This window comes from Poecile atricapillus, chromosome 1 (genome assembly GCF_030490865.1).
Source record: "Poecile atricapillus isolate bPoeAtr1 chromosome 1, bPoeAtr1.hap1, whole genome shotgun sequence".
Classification (NCBI taxonomy): domain Eukaryota; kingdom Metazoa; phylum Chordata; class Aves; order Passeriformes; family Paridae; genus Poecile; species Poecile atricapillus.
The window spans coordinates 5,860,660-5,877,748 of NC_081249.1; the positions used below are offsets into that span (position 1 = coordinate 5,860,660).

Sequence of the window (17,089 nt, forward strand, 5' to 3'; positions counted from 1 at the left end):
CATACTGCAGCATAGCATGTATTTCTCATAAAACTTGTTAGCAGAAGTCCTCTCTTCCCCTCAGTGCCAGTGCTGGGCTTTGGCTGGGAATTTGGAGCTGTTCTCTGTGGATTTTTCTCCACACAGGAGAGGATCCCTTTGCCAGGGGAGCTGAGCCCCATGTGCAGTGCAGTAGGAGCAGGCCAAGAGAGCAGATTTCAGTTTTACTTGCTTTGTCCTCTTCATGTTCTTTACATTTGAGGTACCCTACTCCCTCGACTGGCCGTCCTTCCTGTGCATGTGCTGCAGAGCTCTCTGGAGGAAACTTGTCCCCTGGATCTCTGGTCCTTGAACTGCTGCTCCAGGAAGTGTCAAATTATCCTCTTCCCCATTTCACAGAGTGTCATTTCCCTGACAGTGGTGTCTGTGTAAGCCTCCTGTGGGAACAAATGTTATTTCTCTTCCTTCTCACTTTAGTGACCTGTGGAACCTGCTGCCTGAATCCTGCTTGATTTCTGAGACCAGGGTGCTGTCAGGGGGTGGGTGTTTTTCACCATCAGCTCTCCAGAAGCACACCCAGACCAGGGTCTCACCTTTCTGCACATCTTGTTGTTTGGGGGAGACAGAAAAGGAGCTTTCTCTCAAGTTTTGCAGCTGTTTTCCTCTGGCCCAGTGAAGAAGCTTGATCCAGTTGGATCCATTCCTCTCAATATGTGAAATGATAAGGAGCAGGCACAGAGTTTTGCTGTGAAAAGAGGACAAGCCAAAGCCTTCTTCCACCCTGTGGTACAGCATCTCTGCTGTCCTTGAATGGAACATTAACAGCTCAGCCTTGCTTAAAACAGAGACTGTCACCTGTAAAGTCTTGTGAACCTCTGTCCCTGCAAGTTGTGAGCTGATGTGGGGTGAGAGAGCCTGGTCTGGGTGTAGTTATGGTCAAGGTTTCCAAGGATGTCTTCCAGACCTTTTACCTTCATGTAGAGGGAGTTATCAGCAAGGTAACCTGTGCCTTTGCTCTCTGTGGATCCCCAGGCAGCATGAGCAGTACTGATTCCAGCCTGGTGCCTTGACCAGGACCGCTGTTAAATAAACACTGGGGGCAGTTCTTTGCTAGTCCCGTTGCCTGCAGGCCATGGAAAGGTATTTCCAGGCCAGTACCTCGTATCTTGCCTGACGGAGGTGGCACGTGCTGCCCGGTTCTGCCTGCAGGAAAGGCTGGACACAGATACCTGCAGGGCCCTGAGAGTCACAGGGGACTGCTGTGGACACTGAGGGCATCATTTCAGCTTCACAAGTCTGCTTCAAAAAGTTGGAGTACCCAGCATGGGTCTTGTGTAAGACACTTGTCATTGTCACAGAGGAAAAACTGTTGTGATCAGTGTCTTGGAACAGACACAGGGGGACAAAACTTTGTGCTGTGACTTTTTAGTGAGTGAGCACTGATGAATAAAAAGCAAGAGATGGATCCTGAGATGATGCAGATGGAGCAAGAGATGGATCCTGAATCTGCTTCACCTGCTCTCCCCACGTTTCTGTGCCTGTGTGTGCACTCAAATCAACCAACCTTTTGTCCCTTTTGATTATCCTGCACAGCAATTTTGCTGGGCCTCCATCCCGCTGGATCTTCCTCGTTTCCAGGTGTCGTGGTTTAAACCAGTAATTAACAAAAAGGGGAAAAAAGGAATTATTTATTTCTTGCTGTGAGATATGGATTAAAATAAGAGCAAACCAGGCATAAAACTTAAAAGGAATAAAGAAGAGTTTATTGACAAACTACAAGAATAAGAACACCAGAATAAACTTTTAGAAAAACCTTTTCATTTCTCACTGCTCACTATTCTTTTGTTTACATGACAACAGAGACAAAAACTGTATAATTTTGATGGTTTAAACAGTTCTAATTCTTTCTATAGTCTTTTCTTCAGTTTCTGTAGAGAAACAGAAGTTCCTTTCTGTTAATTTATTGAGTTTGTCACAAGAAAACTATTTTTGTTATAGTTTCTCGTTTCTCTGATATCAGCTGCTCAGAGCTACTGTTATTAAAGCCCACCCCTCCCATTTCACATCACTCTGAAAATGTGTTATGGGTCATGAGTTTGAAGATAGCATTTTTAAGGATAAGTTAGTCAAAGGTAAAAAAGTATTCTTCATTTGTTTCTGTGAGCTTCACTAAGAAACAGTTTTTCTCATTGCCTCTCAAGGCTTCAAATTTCTCAGCACTTCACTATACCACAATTACTTCACTTATTACTCAAATTTACACTTTGAACACCTTATTCCTCTCCATACTCTATTATGAATTAAAGGGGTTTTTCTCAAGACTTCATTGTCCATTTCCATAGTTTTAACAGAAAGATATTTCAGCTTAATTAAAGCATCTCCTTAATTCTCTACCTTTCTTGAAGTCTCTTTTCTTTCTTGCCACTAGTAGTTTATAAAGTCTCTTTTCATGTTGATTACTTTCCTTTTCTCTCTCTGGATGAAAAGATTAATCTGCAAGTTTCATCTGGATAAGAAAGAGTTAAAATCTTGCCCAGGCTTTTGTAGATGGTTCTGTGATCTCTGCCGGAGCAGCAGCTGGAGCTGTCTTCGATAGAAGATTCTTCATGGCTGCTCTGCAGTGTAGCTGCTGTCTCAGCCTGTCGCAGGTCCAGAGCTTTTCTTCTTTACTCGGCAGTTTCCTAGTAAATTCTATTACAGCAAAACCTGCAGCTAAGCCAGGAACCGGCCTGGCCCGGCTCAGCCCGGGGCAAGCCCCCGCCGGCCCCCATCTCCCGGGCGGGAGAACGGCAGGCCCAGCCCGGCTCCCCACCCAGGCCGCATGGCCTGGGCAGAGAACGGGAGGCCAGCCGGAGCTCCGCCACTCCTCACAACCAGGAAACAAAGAAGCACTACAGACTTCTGGTTGTACACTTTAAGGTGGGGTTCACAAGTTGATTCTACTTTTCAATGGCTAAAACTGCTGTCAATTCTCAGCAATGACCGATAATTGGTCAAGAGAAAAGACTCCCAGGAGACCCCAGCAACTTTAACTTTCTTAAAGGTAAAGGAACTTTATGACACCAGGTTTGTGCCTCTGACTCCTGTCACCTTCCTTGAGGAGACCTCGAGGGGAATGGGCTTCAGGGCATTGGGACACTGCTCTTGGAGTGCTGTCTGCTTTGCTGGGCTGGGGAAGGGAAGGAAAATTTAGCAAAAGCCCTGTTAGCTGTTGCCATCTCAAGGGAAGAAGCTGCTGAGAGAAGGCAGTGGTGCCTAGAGTTTTTAGGATGAGGATAACCAGTGAGTGTAAGAAACCACCCAGGTGTCCCAGATCCCAAGTGTGCCTAGGGGGGATTTAGGCCAGGCTTATTTGGAAGGCAGTATAAACCAATAGGTTATGCTTCTGTGCTCATAGGGGAGATTGATCTTTGTCTTGGGAAAGGATATTTTGGAGCGGATGATACAAAATAAAGCTGAAAATAGGGGTGGTGTTCAGCAGTGATGAGGAAGGTGACAGAAGGCAGAGCAAATATTGAGGAAAGAACAGTGGCACAAGAGGCTGGAGGGGCCTCAGCAGAAGGCAAAGCAGCACAAAGGATTGAGAGCTGCAGAAATGGTGGTTAACATCAAATAATAAAATGCATTACTTATAAAAGTGCAAAGGGAGCAACTTAGCCCTCTTTAGCTACTACCTTTGATGCTGGCTATGGCTGGGACTTGGATGTGTTCTGGCTGGACTTCCCTTCTTGCTTTTTCCACCTTCTCATAGCAGGTGCCAGAGGTCATGTTGCAGTCTTAATTCCTCTGAAAGAAGCTATTTTTGTCCCTTGTGTGCTCTTGATTACAGCATGGCTGGTCCAGGGAGTGGCCCCCTCGGTGGTTTGTGTCCTTGGGAGCTTTGTGCTCGTGGCCTGTGTTGAGGAACCAGCTCAGGTCTGCAGGGTGTCTGCTCAGAGGAGCACATCAGGGGGCTGGGGAGGACAGAGCAGCTCTAAACAAGTGGGTTACACCTGGCTGTGTGTTGGCCTTCTCCAGTGCACAGGTTGTATTGGTCAGTTTGACACCCAAATACTAACAAGATCTATAAAACAGCTAAGTCTGGGCATTAAGTAATAGAGGAAAAGAGAAGATTGCCAGGAGGCAAACCCCATTTCATTCACAGTGCAGGTTTCTGAACAAACTTCTCTTGACGTGCTTACTCTGGAATTTAATCCATTTTGAAAAAGGGGTTATCCAATTCACAAAAGAGACAAACTGCCTCAGAATTTTCATCTGAACTAAATAGCTTTTCATCTAGGAAATTAGAATAAATCAGATGTGCTCCCTCTGCCACAGATGAACTTTCCTTAAGCAAAAATAACTTCATTTTGCTTGGTGTATGTGTTTCGTTGTTTGTTTTTAATAATCAGAGAGGATAGAAAGCATTCAATTTCTCCCTAAGGTTTTTCATGCTTTTGCTGTCTTGCTTTGGGGTACTTTACAGTGATAAAGGAACTGATTTTTTTTGTTAGTAGAGGATGCACAACAGTGAGAGAATTCCCTTTTTTGGTGAATTTTATGTTGCTAAGAGAAGAGGATCCTTGAATTCAAACTAGATATTTTCTTCAGTTTTCTGCAGAAGACTAAAATGAAATCACAGCTGCATGGGAAACATTTTAATCAGTAAGGAAAAATATTTCACAACAAGATAGGAGAAGTTAGGTGGGTTTGCTCAGTTGAAAGCTTTCAGAACAGCTTGTTTTAAAATTAACCTGGAGTCATTCTGGCTTCCATAGTACAGCAGTTATGTAGTGCAAGGTCTCTGTAGACAAATATACAAAGGTCAGTCTGAGACTGAGGTAATTAAGGCATATATGTTTTTAACTTCAAAAGTGTATAATTTTTTGAAGATCCATACTTTTACCCGGTGGAAAATCTCTGACTTGGCTGATTTGTACTGCATGAAGGCAGCAATAACCTGCCACTGACCAAACCTATTCATCTGATATCAGTGTGTGTGCTGAGCATGGCTTCATACTCTGGAGTCCCTCCACCATCTGTTGTTTACCCTGGGATCAGAGAGCTGTCGATGTGTAGGCAATGCCAGTTGGTAAAATACTTGAAGGGCACGGCTGAGTGATGGGACATGTCTGTCTTGTAGGTAGGGAATACATGGAAGGAAGACAGAGTTCTTCAAGGTCAGAGGAGGGAGAGGTTTCAGGTTAAGGCACAGAGACAATACATGTATTGTCTTCCCCCACCCCATCCCAACTCCTGCTGTTTCAATGGGCACGTTGAGAGATCTAGCATAAAGCAAAAATCTAAAATAACTGTGGCTAGATAACAGCTGTCTTTCTAGAGCAGCAAATTAAAATACTATTAGCTCCAAAACGCGAGTTTTCTTCCCAGTTTTGTAAATGTTAGACCCTGTCTTAAACTATTTTCTTTTTCCTATGAAAGTTTACTGCAACTAGCAGAAGCTTCCTTGACACAGTTTTTCTTTTCCTGTTCATTTGACATAACTCTTCCTACACAAATAAACCACACCACACCTTTGATTAACTGATAAACTGATTTTCTTGTCCTTGAAAATGTATCTTCAGCTAATTTGCGTAAGATCAAAGGCACAGGGATATTGGGGTAAATATATTGGAGGTAGAGGGCCAGTAGTCTTCAAGGCAAGAAGGTAAAAGCTCTGGGGGAAGAGAATAAGGAAGAGATTAAGTAGTCTTTTATAGTCTGAGTATTTGTATGAGCTGAGCAGTTGCTGTTCCTGCTAACTTCAGAGTTTGTTGCAGTATGGTGTGTCCTGGAGTTTGGTTTGTGTTGTTTTTAACAGGTAACTCATAAGGTGTCTTGAGGGTTTTTTGGGGGTTTAGACAATTAGAAATACTTAAAAGTGGCAGGTTTTAAGCTTGAGTCTGAAGAGTGGCATCTAATCAGAATGACAGATTATACTGAGGAGTTTGCTTTCTGTGTGGATAGGTTGGTTTGGTTTTTGGGTTTGGGCTGTTTTAAACATTTCTTTGGAACTGAGGAAGCATTGTTCTGTGTGCACTCTTAAACTCATGTGGTTCAATGGGTGCTGTGATGTACTTGTTGCAGTGCTCAGTAGCCAGGAGTCATAAAGCAGACTTCCCAGTAGAGTGTGTTTTATGGTAATGCTTCATCAGATTGTGCTTTTTTTAGAAGGACATAAAGGAGTAAATATAGAACAACTCAGATGCTAAAAATAACCACTTGCATTGACGTCTGCTTTTTTTTCCCTTTAAGAGACCTTTTGGATATTTAGCAAGATGCATCATATCTGCTCAGAATCCTTTTGGCTCTGGTGATGTCTTGAGGGACAGACAAATCAGCTGATCTTAGAAAATAGCTTATCTTGGTTTGATTGAAAGTGCAGTGTGGGAATAGAGCAGATGCCGAGGAAGAGACTTGATGTGGGTAATGGAATGAGAAGTTGGTTTAATTACTGCAGCTGTAGAAGCTGGGCATTTATGATCTTGAGGATTAGAGGACTGCTCGGCCCTTGTGTTTATGGGGAAAAAGAAGGATACTAAATACTTCAGTCAAACCCTGAGATATGTTATGGATCTCACCGAAAAGATGGTCCCTTGATAGGAAAGCTGCTTTCACTGAATGGCCTCAGTTGCAGTCCAGGATATAGTAATTCTGGCATCCTTTTAACTGTCAGATGAGGGAGTGAATAATCTTCCAAAAGGTTTCTAATCCTGGAAGCTGAGATTTTCGTAGCAGGAGAATGACTTGCTTGAAGTGGATTTTCAAGTAATTCTCAGTTTGCAGATGAGCTGCTGTGGACATGATTCCTTGCAGGTATTCGGCCACTTGATTGTGTTCCAAATAGTCCTTTGAGATCTGCAGTGTGAGAGTGAGCTGGTGAATCAGTTTAAGATGAGATTATTACTTCAGTGCCTTTTGACATGGATGAATTCAGTGCTGTGCTCCTGTATTTACGAGCTGTGCAGACATTCCAGTGTCCAGAAACACTGAGATCGGCCCGATCTCGCCCCCACGGCCTGCTGCTGTCAGGGGTGGCTGCTGTGGTGATGGGGGATGAGGGCTCAGGACTTTTGGGCATCTCTCAGGTTGTGCAGCCTCAGACAGGCGCTGCTTTCTGATGGTTGCAGCAGACCATTCCTACAGACGGTTCCATGGCCACCACCTGCTCATCCGTAGCCACCCTTCCTCCAGGGATGAGCCGGGAGCACATGGCTCTGCCCTCCCCCAGGCCTTGCTGAGGCTGCTTCTCTCTTTGAACTTGAGAGCAGGTCAGATGTGAACTGCAGCTGAGACATAAAAATAGCTGGCACCTGCTCCAGCCCTGCTGGGCTGGGGTGAGCAGGGCCCCGTGCCAGCCCTGGCTGGCCAGGGAGAGTGGTCTGGGGAGGTTTTCTCTGCGTGTCACAGGTGTGGCTGTGGGGAGGAGCGTGGGCCATGGCAGGGCTGCTCCCTGGGCTCTGCAAGATTAATAAAACACCCATGCTGTGCCAGCCTTTGATCACAAGTATTTTTGTCTCCTCAGCCGCTGCTCTTCTGTTTGACTCGGTTTCTTTCCCCCCCCACTCTTCTCTGCTTTTAACCAAATTTACTGTCTCGCTGTGTTTGACCAAGGTAGGACAGTGTAAAGATAATGCTTCCTCATAGGAATTAATTACATTGTTATTTTAGACTGCAAGCCCCATCAGGCTTCTGGAAATCTATTATTTATGTATATTTCTGGTTAATTAAAAATGCTATTAAGATGGTATTAAAAACCTTTCCTTGTGTAAACAAGGGGAAAAAAGACAGTTCAAAACTCCAGTGTACAGGTCCTGCTACATAAGATGAGCTAAGCCTTCTCTACCTCCACAGTTAGCTCTATTGAAGATTGTATTTTGAATTTTTTATCGTTATTCTATTGTTAGACACTGTTCCCTGGTATGAGTATGAATATCTATAGTATGAGTATGCAGATGTATAATTTTTCTGAGAGCCTGAAGAGGTGATGCATTCAAGATTATCATCTCATTCACTATGAAATGGCTTCACCTAAAAAAAAAAGAATAATATTATTTTTCTCAGGTTAGAGGTGTATTAAACCATTTTTTCCATGTTTTGTCCTGGAATGAGATATGATAGCAAATGTAGCTTGTTTCACTGTTGTCTCTTCAGATCTTACCTGCAGCAGTTCAGAATTTTAAAGGTTTCTTTAAAAGACTTTTAAGGATTTTGGACAGGGAGCAACTTTCATTAGTTTAAGTGCTTTGTAATAGATTTTATTTCTAAAGTGCTCTTCATTAAAGTTCTTAACTAGATTGCCATTCTAGAGCCTTTTAATTTCACTCAAATTTGAATTATGAATAGTGAATAAACAGAAACATTGGTAGGTAGTTTAATCTAACCAGGGGGGGTAAAAGAACTCCTGGAGGATCCCTGAGCTACAAACAGGTTTGTGCCCAGTGCTGGGACATGACTGTCCCTTGGATGATGTCCAGGGTGAGGTGGATGTGGCAGTGAGGCAGACCAGGGACAGTGTCAGGGAATATTTTTAGCCAAGCCTGCTTGACTTGTGACCCTGGTGAGAGTCCCTTGCTGAAGGGGACTTAAAGTAGGCTGAGAAAGGGTGTGGGTGAGCTCAAGGTGATGTGAGTCCGGCCTGCTGGGACGTCCAGGTGGCTGAGAGTTTTAATCCTGATGACACTTCACCTCCAGGTTTTCATTTTGGAACCTTACGGATTCAAAGCTGGTAAAGGAAAGGTATTTCTGCCAAAGACTTGCTGCAATTCTCAAATCCCATGAGATAGCTCCTTCCTGTTACCTTTGCCTAAGAGTACCTAAGGAAATGATTAATTTGCAGTAACTGGAAAACCTGCTTGTGGAAGATCAGAGCATGAAAGTTAATGATCAATTGCTTCTTATTATTGGGTAATTATGAAGAATTGTGTTTAGGAATTTTTTTTTTTTTTTCCCTGACTGAAGTCCACTGAAAGCTCTAAAAGCTACCTATGAATCTATTGCACACTGAAGAAAACATCACAGCAATAGGAGAAAAGCTGATGCAGCACCTGGGGACAGTTCAGGGGCCCTCAGCCCCAGGGTTTGAGGCAGGGCACAAAATGAAGGTGGCAGAGGACCACTGTACTGAAAGGGATGTGCTGCTACAAAGATCAGCCAGAGGAAACAATGAGAGATAATGGAAGCCAGAGGAAGAGTGTTTGCAACTGAGTTTTTTATTTGTTTGTTATTTAAGAAAAAGTGAAAGAGGAGGAGAAATCAGTAAGTTAAGCTTATCCCTTACTCTGCAGATTGTTCCTGTGTATGTGTCCCACACTCACTCTGCTCAGGTCTGTCTCTGTAGTGTTTCAATGCTGATTACAGCACCTCTCCTTGTTTCTGTGCTTTACATAGCTCTGTGTTCTGCTGTTGCCATAAACATTGTCTGTAATGGGCTTATTCTAAGTAAAAGTGTTTAAAAGAAAAAAAAAAATCTTAGAATTACTCTGAATGTGATAGATTATATATTGCAGTAAGGAAAAAAAAAAAGTGTGCACTTAATGGTCATTAAAAAATAATAATTTAGGTCCTTTTTCAGAGCCTACTTCTTCCCAGAAGCCAGTTTAGGCAGCACTTTTAGAAAGTATGGATGAGCTTGCATCAACATTCAAGATTTATTTACAATTTAAATTTTGTTAATAAACCCATCTAAACCCCCAAGCATTCCAAAACACAAGGAAATGCAGAAACCTTGACTAAGCCTGCTCAAATCCCCCTCTTACTCTCTTACACTGCTTTTCATGTAGGCCTTTAATCAGGGATAAGGCATGGGAGAACCTCAGAGGCAACCAGGCTGTAAGAATTTACTCCTGGGAGTACAGTGCTCTGTCTGGACTGTAACTGGGATTAGATTTCCCAGGACAGGGCACACTTCACTTGCTTCAAAGATGCTCTGCCCTGGTTGCTTAGGGCAGCTGTCTCCCAGCTTCATTTTCACATGGCCATGGTTTCCTGTCCAGTATTTGGAATTCTGTCCCCTCTGAAACTCGGAGTGAAAGTTTTCCAGCACTGTAGTTCTGTACTGAGTTAACTTGCTGAGAACTTACCCTGGCTCTGGGCTCTAGCAACAGGAGAATTGCAGCCTCTTTCAGCAAGAATAATTCAACCTCTTCGACTTGGACCAGAGTTGTATCAAACCTGCTGCAGTGACCTCTGACATCACCTCCTCCTCCTCCAGGTGTTGCCAACCACCGCAGAAGGGACCATGTGCAGCTGCTTCAGCCCCAGCAGTTCACAGCTGGAAAATTACAGGTGCAGTTTGCCTATGAAAAATAAATAAGAGTCATGATAAGAGCCCACCTTCATCAGGAGGTTGAAGTGACACTGTGCTGTGGCTTGGAGCAGCTGAGGTGGATGAATGGAGCAGTGATGCCTGGCAGAAGGCTGGGATGGACAAGAGGGGGCAGTAATGTTTTAGGCTGCCACAGCTGAACCTGCTCCAGGATGTTTATCCATCAGAGCCCTGGCTCTACATGGTTAGGGACAGAGTTGGATGAAACTGATGGGCTGCTGGTGCTCACGTTCTCCTGCTGAGTGAACATGGAACTTTGTGGAATTATGAGGCCACAGATACATTCACCCATTTCATTCTTGCCTCTCTTGTCTTAGAGAGAAGCTCAGGACTGAAGGGTTTGGTTGCAAGTTGCAATGGAAAATGAATAGCTTTGTTTGCTGAAGAAGTCTAATTTCCATCTTGCAAAGGAGAGAATTTGTCTGTCATTGGTCCATCTAGATCAGTAGTCTGGTTTATAAAGGATTTCCCTACGAAAGGATTTACAGTCAACACAGTAACTGGTATTTGCTCTGTCATTTCTGTGTAATTCAGGATTCCAGTTCTGTTTTCACTCTACTTACACCACCTCTGACAGCTGTGGCAAGAAGGTTCATAGGTCAGTTATGGATTACAAGGGGGGAAACCACTTCTGATTGTTGTACACCCATCATAACTTACTGACATCCTCTCTGGTTTTCCTGCTGCTAATTTCCAGTTATCTTTAGTTTTGTTTTTAAAGGCTCTCTTTCTGAGAGGTGATGGTCACAGTTGTAGGATGGTAGCAGGAAGAAATTTCTCAAAGTCATTCTGTCAGTGCTGGATGATTCCGTAAGACACTGAGAGAGGGGCATGCCATGAAATCAGCTTTGCTATCTAGGGAGTAATTCAACTTGTGATTAAAAATACATTATCATTTCCCCCACTTTTTCTCCTGACATTAGTCCATCAACATCAGGTTATTATATAGAAGATGGCCTTTAGAAAGGGAACCAAGCTGTGGAACCAGGGATTAAAAGATATTTATGCTTCCTATAGTGAGGAAGAAAGCTGACCAGAAAATACTTTCAGTAGTTTTAATAAATTATTTAAGAAAAAGGAAAGAAGGAGTGGAGGAAATAAAAAGGAATGTAATGTTCTCCTTGTGAGATGATGCTGAAGATAGAGTTGTGAGTGGCCACTTTTGAATCTTGTGTGCCTTGAATGTTGGAGCACTGAGAATATTTTCAAAGCTGTGGTATCACAAAGGAGCTAATGGGAACATGGGTTTGAAGGTTATATTGAATTCAGTGCAAGTACTGTGCAAGAAAGAAACTGTGTGTTTAAGTGCATGCACATTTATAATTAATTGCAGGACTGTTTTGAAATGGAAAAATACTTGTGTGTGTATGCTTAACTGTGTCTCTCATCCTCAATGTACTGCCTAAATCTGTTTGTTCCATTTTAGAAGACATCAGAAAAGCAATTTGATACAGCTGCCAGTGTCCAGTACATAGTGTTTTATTTATATATCTATATATTTATATCTCAATACCTTTTTTTTCCAAGTGAGAAAGATGAAGATCTCAAATGGGAAGAGCTTCTCTCTCATTCTTTGGGGCTCAGGTACCTCTTAGCAGGCACCAGGACAATAAACATTTCCAGATCAAAGCTTGCTTTCAGATTCTGTTCTCTTGCATAACACTGCTGTGCTTCAGTCTTGAACCAGAAATTATTCTCTTACCAGTTTCACTCTTTCATTCTGGGAACTTTGACCACAGTTTTATCAGCTTTAGTGAAATGTCTGCATGGGAGTTGCTGTACACAGGCAATGAAAAAGGCAAAGATCCTTCTGGTAGCCCATGTTCTCAAGAATTGCTTCAAGACCAGAGAATGTGCTTGTTCCAAGGAGCAGCTCAGCTTGTGTTGGATTGGTTTTAAGGATCCCTTTGTTGTGGGATAATGGGAAGCAGGATGAGATACTGCTCGTGACTTGCTGAGCTTTTTTAATGAACACTTTTTATTGCCATAGTTGCATGTGTGGATTCTAATGAAAACAACACGGCTAATGTTGTTATTTTAAATTTAACAGTGTTTGTTTGTCATGCAGGTGTGCAGGAATGTTATGGTAATTTTTTATATGTTATCCTATAAGCCAGCTTCCCCCCAGCTCTGTAATTCACAATATCATCTTCCCCCCCCAGCACTGACAACTGAACCACCTGCTCTTGGTGATTCTTTCATAGACCCTTTGATGAATATTTAGATGGAACAGCTACAGAAATAGTTGGAGCTAAAGAAAGCTGGTAGTATGTCATAATAGAGCTTCCTTAAGCATGTAGGTTTATTGCCACCAAAAACTTCTCCCAGAACTTTGCTGTTCTCAGGGGTTCAAGCCTGAACTTACTCTTGACCAGCTGATACCTGTTTGTTCTGGTTTCAGCAGCCTTTTTTGCCTGAAGTGGTTTATTTTCCTTCCTAATGGTTGTCTTTACTGTCTTATGAGGAGCAATTGCATCCCAGTCCTGTGGCTCCAGTCATGGCCATGGTGCCTGTGTTGTTAACACCTCCATGCTCCTTCATGTTCAGATTGCTTCCCAGCTTTGTCACCAGCTGCCATAATTACTCTTTTTTTTGTATGCAAGCCATTAATTAACAAGAAGACTGATTGTTGGGGTTTGTCTTTTCATCAGTTACTTCCAAAAAGCCTGCAGATTTTTCTTTCTGTGCTGTCAAGCACCATCTCTTTTGGGCAGAATCTTTACTGCTGTCACAATTCCTCTGTCTCCAAGTTCACACTTTTAATGGGATACCACGTGGAAAAGTATGTTTGTTGAATATCCAGATAGCTGACACTTACTTGTATTTATTTTGAACACACTCCCAGTAACCAGCCTGTTTTGTTCTGAGCTCTTTGTAGCTTCATGTTCTGATTCTTTTTTGTCAGTCTTTGCTGAAATCTCACGTGCTGTTGGTGAGTTCTGTCACCTTTCTTATGTGACAAGTCAAACTGGTTCATGAAAGTACTGGCACTAAAGTCTTGAAATGAATCTGCATCTTCTGCATTTTTAGAGGTTGAAATACAGTTGACTTTTAATTGAGTGTTGAGCAGATGCACGTTTTGGTTTTGTTGGAGGATTTAGAAGGCAAAAAGTTGCAAAAAGCAGTGTGTGTTTTTCAAATGTTTGCCTGGTCATGTTTTCCTTCTCTTTAGTGGCAGTGGTGGAAGATGATGCCCTTTGTTCCAAAAGCCAGGAAATGTGTTTTGACATAAAAGTGGCCTTGGCCGATATCCCAGCCTGGATGGCCTGGCATTAACTGTCTGCAGAGCTAAAGCTGAGCAGCGTGGGTAGGAGTGTCCAGGGTACCTGGTGTTTCCAAGTACAGTTTGGTTTCTACAGCACAGTTTTATCTGAAGTAGCTTGGAATTGAGCAGTTTTCCAATGGCATCATGTCCAGGGGCAGCATGTACACTGAGAACCTACCTGCCTGGTCCCTATTTCTGTTCCTCTGGTAACACTGTCACAGAGCTCTTCAAGTGTCTGAATGTTTCCTCACTGATTACATCCTGTGGCAGGTACCTGCTGAACATCCTAATCAAACATTTCTATTTGTCTGCACACTTTGCATCCTGGTTAAAAGAAGTTATAAATGAAGTGATCCGTGTGAGAGGAGCACTCTTTGTTCTAACAACTTGCTGAAGGAGTGGTGGGTTATAGAAATGTTTTGTGTTAGCTTTTGTGATACATTAACTTGCTGGGCACATGTTTGGAGAATATTTTTTATTTTTTTAAGGAAAAATAGGTTTGCAGTCTGGTAAATCTGAGTGTCTTCAGGGCTTCTCTCATTTTTGAAGTTTGGGGTGTAGATTTCTGCATGAAACTTTCATGGTGTGAGGCTTGTGAAATTAGATAACATGCTTTAAACAAGCCACCTCTGGGTAAAGTACATCTCTAATTACTGAGACTAAATTATGTGAAAGTGAGCTTGTGTCTGAAGTAAATCTCCAGTTCAGTAATCTAAAATTAAATAATGATTAGCTTAATTGCTTCAGGATCATAAAAAACACTCTTAATAAAATATAGGGATTAAGTGTGTGTTCTGAGAGCAGATAATTGCTTCTGCTTCGTTTTCAGTAACTTCTCTCAAGACAGGGTTTGGAGGTAAGAGAAATAAAATAACCTTTTATTATGCTGATTAGTAAAGCCAGGAAAAGTAGGCTAGTTCTTGTTTATGCAAGCCCTTGCTTCTGTCTGAATAGAAGCTGCAATTTCACTATTAGTGGTAAATTTAGAGCACTTGCTTTTAATTTCATAGACATGTGCCAGTTAGTCCCTCTGAAAGCAGTAGTAGTTGGTACCTGTGGAGCTGAATGTAGAAAAATATATGTGAAGAAGGATCAAGTAGGGTTTTTTTTCTTCAGAGAAAGGAAAAATACTCATAACTGTAGAAAGAAGTGTCTGAGTTATTCATTACCTGGGTTGGCAGCTGCTTGTTTGCATTGCATTTTGCTTCTAAACAAAATATTTTTACCTTCATTCACTGGAGAATGTCTTTTTTGCTTATAGGCAAATGAGAAAACAAATCTCTTGAGACATAAGCAGTGGTACTTCCCTGGAGGGAGGAGATGGGGATTCTCCTGTTGCTCTGAGTGTTGCCAGGTGCCAGAAGTGGTCCCCAGAGGTGGTGGTAAGAAAGAAATCTTCCCCCATGTTTCTGTATTTGCGTTTTGTCTGTAGCAATATGCTTTTGGGGAGAGGAAAAAAAAACCAAACTGAAAAAAAGGGTGTGCAAATCCTGTTCTTTTCATAGAGCTGCATGAACTGCTGGGAGAGGCGTCAGAAGTCTCCCACTCAGAGAATTTTAGTTGAGGAATGAAATCAGCACTTGAGCTTGTTGCTTCTGCTGTCTGGTGTGTGCTGTATCTGCTGGTAATCATTGTAGCAGAGATTTAACCACAAATAAACCTCCCTGGGACTCTAGAAGTGCTTATCTGGCTCCTCCTTCCTAAAATCTACAAGAAGGGCAGCTATGCCCTTAAGTGCTTGGAGGACCTGCTTTATGGGCTTCATAGAAATCTCATCACTACTGACTGGGGTCATCTTAGGCTGCCTTTAATCTGAACATCTTTAAATTTTATCTAATAACCAGGTGTGAAAATCTGTAAGTATATCAGCAAGCTTCCTGCTTTTTGCCTTTTTTGGTAGTCTGTCCTACAAACAGTGACAGGGAAAGTGGAAAGCTGCTGAGACCCCACTGACACAGCAGTAGAGCAGTTTTTTTCAAGGCAAGTTCTTAAAACCTGTGGTTACTGTCAGATGTTGACATTTTAATGATGATCTCTGATACCCTGACCCTTCAGGGGCTATTAGTAGATTTTTTTTTTGGTAAGAAAAATAATTTGACCATGGTGATTTTGCAAAGACCTAAATTATTGCTTTGGTATTCTATCACTTTTCAAGGTTTATTGTAGGACAAAAATGTTATTTTCTGTGAGATATTTCTCAAAGCTGTGATTCATAAAGCAGCACATACTGGATCAGCCACAATCTGTGTTCAGGGCATGTACTGACCCTGTGCAAAGTTACATCCCTTTAAGATGTACATTTTCCTGCTGTAGAGAGGAAGTGAAAGCAGTGATCCCAGCTCATTAAGTGGGCAAATAGATGCTCCCTGCAAGCTCAAAATATTCTTGGGTCAAAAATTTGACCCCCAAATATTAGCTATTGCAGCTATAGCTGGCTGAGTGCCTGCAGCTTTGGTGTGTGGAGGGACACCCAGTAGGTTGATTTATTAAGGTAGCCTTGTCCCAGTGTCATGGTGACCAGCTGTTTTCAAAACTGGTTGTGTAAAATGTTTTTGCCTGCCCTGGTTGACACTGGTGTAGGAGAAATGCCCCAGAAGCACAAGAAAGCCCTTTTTTATGCATTTGCTGTTTTGTAGGATACTTTTTAACTCGCATGGCTGCAATTTCTGCATTTCTTCTTTGTGTGTAAGGCTTGAAAAGGCCATTGATGAGTTACTGAGAAGCTAAAATATGCTGGTGCAGGGGAGAGCAAGATTTTGAATTGTAACAGCTCTTGAGTTCTCAAGCTGTGCTTCTGTTCAGAGAAGAGAAAATCTGAGTTTCTCATACCCAGCCCTGCAGGCTGCCAGGCCCTGTTACCTGTGCCCTTGTGTGCTGCCTGGGTGTCGTGTCTTGGGTCACTAGAACCTGCAACGAGGAATAAATTGGAAATGAAATTCTCTGAGTGAAGTGAATGGCCATGCTGCAGGCTGCATGGATTGACTAAACCCCTGAATAATTCCTCCAGCCTTCACTTTTCTTGATTGTCCGGTGGAGGCCACCCAGATGATGAGAGGGCTGGAACACCTCCACTGCCAGGAAGGGTTGAGAGGATTGGAATTGTTCAGTCTGGAAAAGGTGACCCTACTGTGGCCTTCCAGTGCCTAAAGAGAGCCTGCAAGGAAGATGGAGAGAGATTATTTACAAGGGCCTGGAGTGATAGGACAAGGGGGAAAGGCTTTGAACTGAAAGGGAGTAGGGTTAGATCAGATATTGGGAGTAAACTCTTCCCTGTGAAGGTGGTGAGGCCCTGGCACAGGTTGCCCAGAGAAGTTGTGAATGTCCCATCCCTGGAAGTGTTTAAGGCCAGGTTGGGTGGGGCTCTGAGTAACCTGGGATAGAGGCAGGTGTCCCTGCCCATGGCAGGGGGTTGGGACTGGATGATATTCAAGGTCACTCCCAGCCCAAACCGTGATTCTGTGATCTGTCATCTGCTGCTCTTGTCCTTATTGTGTGTCTTTCTGGGGGGATTTGTCTCTCAGGCTTGTCAATGTTCTAAT

The 17,089-nt window shown here is 42.8% G+C and overlaps 1 protein-coding gene across 7 annotated transcripts in view; it reads left to right on the forward strand.

Moving 5' to 3' along the window:
* Positions 1-17,089, forward strand: part of AGPAT3 (1-acylglycerol-3-phosphate O-acyltransferase 3) — a 96,113-nt gene that overhangs the window by 24,103 nt on the left and 54,921 nt on the right. For 3 of the 7 annotated variants that reach the window (XM_058833426.1, XM_058833408.1, XM_058833418.1), the window contains exon 2: positions 14,812-14,932. The exons of 3 other annotated variants lie outside the window; for them this stretch is intronic. The gene's annotated coding sequence lies outside the window, so the exon portion shown is untranslated. Of the gene's footprint in view, positions 1-7,552; positions 7,573-14,811; positions 14,933-17,089 lie in introns of those variants that run through there. One more of the 7 variants, XM_058833433.1, reaches the window with a different exon arrangement.